We start from the raw sequence: 4,308 nt of genomic DNA, 5'->3' as shown, positions 1-4,308 counted from the left end.
TTGGGGCCTGCGGAGGCTCAGAGGAAGGACACAAAACTAACTTGGGTGAGTGGACGAGACATCATGAAAAGTTATTAGGAAATGATTCCTGAGGTGAGTAGGAGATGGGCAATAGCAGTAAAAGGTCAGGGGTAGGTGGTCCAGGCAAAGGGAGCCACATGAACAATGGCATGGGATAGGGGAAGTAGGGCTGAATGAGAGGACCTTGGAAACCCCTTCAAATGGTGGGACAGACACATTAATGAAGATGTAAATGTGTGTGTGACTTGTCTGCCCTCAGTAGACCTGCCCAGGGACTTGGTGATAATATAGGTCTCAAAAGGCCTTTTTTCCTCCAGCCTCTCTTATGTAGTTCCTGGCTTTCATCTGGAAGGGCTGGGTAATTGTTGCTGATTCCTTGCATGGCCTTAAGCAAGTCCCATCCCTTCTGGGAGGCTCCAGTGTCTCTTTCTGTGAAACGTGGGGATCTGATTAGCTTGTCACTGAGGTCCCTTCTAGCACTGACCCTGGCCTGTGAGCTTCCTGCACTGCAGTGATTCACTGATTGCCTCTGACTCTTCCCCACACTCTGGGAATGGAACTTAGGTCTCCTGACTTTCAGCTTAGAGTTCTTTTCTTTCCACCACATTGCCTGTGTTACTGCATCATAAGAGTTAAAGGAGACACATCCTTGTCCTCAGAAAACTGAGTCTAGCTGAGAGGTAGGAAGGCACCAAAGCTTGAAATACCACGGTACCCCCAGTGCCTGGAACAGAGCGTGCTCCATGACATTATTTATAATGTTTAGTGGTAAAATGAGAGAAAGCTTGGTTATAAAACCTCAAAACTGAAGATAACCTCAGAGATCTCTTTGTATGGGCCATTCCCTCTGCCCAAAACACTTCCCTTCAGCACCCACCTCCTGTACAGGAGAGCTTCTCTCCTTGTGGGTCTTCTCTCCTTCATGGTCTAAATCCTCCAGACTGTATCCTTTTCCCACTCCACAAAGCCCAACTTCAAAGGCTGATTTCTTGTTAAAAGACCGTCTTAGTTTGGTTTCCTAGGAGCAGCACATGAGACCAGGTGCTAGTGGTTTATTTGGGAGGAGATCCCAGGAAACACCACCAAAGAAATGGGGAAATGAGACAGGGAAGGGAATGGAGCTATGCAGGGTGTATTAATGGACATATTAATGTGGTGGGGAGCTCAGGCTCAATCCCCCTGAGAACCTCTGCAAGATATTTTAGAGCAAGGTTCTAAGTTGTCCCACTTCAAGGCAATGGACTGACAGTCCTTATCATCAAACTCTTTCGTAACTGGTTCAGGACTGCTCCCAGGTGTGTTAACTCCCAGCACTTCTAGCTTGTTGTATGCAGGGGACCCCAAATTTTTCTATAGTCAGAGAAAGCCCTCAGCGGAGAGGTGAAGGGGCTTTCAGCAGGAAGTCACAGCAAACAGGACTGCTGAGACCTGGGGGGGTGTGGGCAAGGACACTGATGGCCTCTGCCCCAGTGGACTAATGCCCATTCTCTTCAGTCCCTGGTCAGTAACCTTCACAGCTCTGCCTTAGAGGCCAGAGGCTAAATACAGACAGGATTTATAAGGGGAAATTAAATATGTCGGGTTGATATTTGCAAATGAATAAATAGTATCCCTATTTTGTGGGAATCCGTTGTGCACTTTTGTACCTTAACACTTGCGCATGCTGCCTTACTACCTTGTATGACTTTTTAAAGAAAACTCCCATTCATTCATCTTTCAAAGTGTAGCTCCATTATTCACTTTTATGTTATGCCCTTTCCTGATTGCCCTGATAGAACTCATTCCTCCCTGCTCCTTTTTCTCTGACCGCATTTTGTGCCCGATCTAAAATAACACGGCTATGTAGTGTCATGCCTTCTTTTGTGTTCATCTTGCCTGCTACTAACAGTAGTAAGAATGTTGTGGGACATTCTTTAGTTCAGCTAAGAGCCAGGTCCTTATCATGTGGCCATGAAAAATTAGGCTCACAGACAATTTGAAGGGTGAGAATAATGGAATTTATTGGGCAAAAAGGAAAAAAGGGGAACGGGGACTCTTTGCAAGGCCTGAGTTCCTGCTAGTGTAGGCTTCCTGCCTCACAGACTGAATTCCAGTTTCCACCTAGGAAGAGGAGGGGCCGGTCTCCTCCCTGATGCAAATCGCACGAACTTCTCTGGTTTCATCCCAGTGTGCACTCCTCTCAGTGCATAGGCCGGCTGGAGTTTTGCCAGAGAGCCCTTCCCACCTGGCTGTCTCAATAATAGCTAACATTTGTTAAGTACTTTAGTTATGTGGCAGGCACTATTTTAAATACGTTATTTGAATTAACTAATTTAATCCTCTCATCAACCCAGTGAAGTAGCTGCCATTACTGCATCCATTTTGTGGATGAGGAAAGATAGAGAAGTTAAGCAACTTTTCCAATATCATGTCATTAGGAAATTACAGAAAGAGGATTTGGTTCCAGAAGATCAGTCTTCCAAGCCCATGCAGTCTTCTTAACCACTGCACATAATAACCTCTCTTTGGCTGTAGTACAGAAGGGGGCACAAGGACAAAACCCTGGGATATAGTTGTAGCAATTTTCATAGAATCTCATGCCAAGCTGGAAAACACCATCTGTGGAGAAGCTTAAATAGAGAGAACAATACTTCCATTTTGGAAAAATCGTTCTTGCTATAGTGCATAGGATGAATTGCAAGAAGAGAAACTGGGAAGAGAGGTAAGAGTCAAGGGGCTGTAGAAATGATCCAGGTAAGAGATGAAGTCCCAAGTTTAGCATGGAACCTCCTTCCTGAGCTGTCACCTGCTTACCTCCCAGTCACTGCACCACCCATTCCCCAACATGAGCCCTACCACTCGTGGATGTGAAAGTGGTGCCCTGCACAAACACACCTGGCCAGTAGGGGCATGTGGGAGCTGAAGCAAGCCTGGGCTCTGGCTGCCACCTGTCACCCTATAGTGAGGATCTGTATCTGCCAAGAAGAAAGGCATCTTTTGCTCACTTTCACAATGAAGTGTAAGAACTAGCAGTAGTCCTGCCCTCGTGTATCTTCCACTCCAGATATTCAAAACTATTTTTGTTCCTAGTTATGACATGATTTTTCCCACCTCTGTGTTTTAAATTTTGGTTTCCTCTGCTAGGGGTACCCTTTCACTCACTCATTTCATTCATTTGTTCTTTCACTTATTCACATAACACAGAATTTTGTACCCACCATGTGCCATGTACCTATCCAGGTGAAGGAGAATCAGTGGGGAGCTCACAATCTAGGGGAACAGATGCCTATTAATGAAATAATCATACAAATATAGTAGTATACACTGACATATGTTTTGAGGGCAAAGTTAAGAGACTGTATCTTGGGTGTTAAGGGCTCATTTTTGGGATGTAGGTGTCTGTGCTAAGATCATGACCAGAACTACATGGCTTTACTTAGGGTGTGACTTGTGAACTGAGATGTGAAGAACAAGTAGGAATTAATCAGGCAAAATGGTAGGGAAGGGGAGTGGCTGCCCTTCTGCAGTTCTACTGTATTCAACAGCACATCTTGTCTTTAGGTCAGGTGAGATAGGTCCAGATTTCAGCAGAGGCTCAGCAGAATAGCAAGACGATAAAGGAAGAGGAGGGCCAAAATTGGAGGAATGGAGAGACATCTTTCAAATCTACAGGGAGGGAGGGAGGGAACCAAGAGCCAGGCAGAAGGCAGGAAGTTAGAGACTGAGGAAGAGACCTCTGAGAAATTCTGGGAGCAGGCTCCTCAGGAATGTCTAAAAATAAGATATTCAGTATCCAATTTTAGATTGGGCTTCTGTGGTTTAAAATTCCTCTCCCCAAATGTTCAATATAATATGTAACACACAAATACTAGTGTGAAAGGTTTTGGGAGAAATCGGGAAAACTGAGTTCTCAGTAAGGATCAACCGGGAACAATGGAGAGGGCAGAGCCAACTAAGGTGAGAAGCAAGTGAGGGCAAAAGGGAAAGGGAAACAAAAATTTGGAGGCAGAAGTGACAGAAGGTATTCATAGAATCTGCTGTGTCTACATCTCAAAGAAATAGAATTGTATTTGTGTCCAGTTGTGGTTACTGTTTAGTGTAAATTCATGAGAGTAGGGGCAGCCTAGACTGGGAGATAGGAGAAGGAAGGCACAGCCCAGTGGGCTGGGGCTGTGATCTCACTCTAGGTATCTGAGACTCAGTTATTTAAACTCCAAGTCAAGGAGACTCATCCCTACCAGCTAACATCCCAAGTCATTACCAAGCTAGCTTCAGCACAAAGCCTACCAGGACTACAGAGAACTTATG

This window comes from Aotus nancymaae, unplaced genomic scaffold (genome assembly GCF_030222135.1).
Source record: "Aotus nancymaae isolate 86718 unplaced genomic scaffold, 86718_ANA_hifiasm-v0.15.2.pri h1tg000007l, whole genome shotgun sequence".
Classification (NCBI taxonomy): Eukaryota; Metazoa; Chordata; class Mammalia; order Primates; family Aotidae; genus Aotus; species Aotus nancymaae.
Note: the sequence above shows the minus strand (reverse complement) of the source record.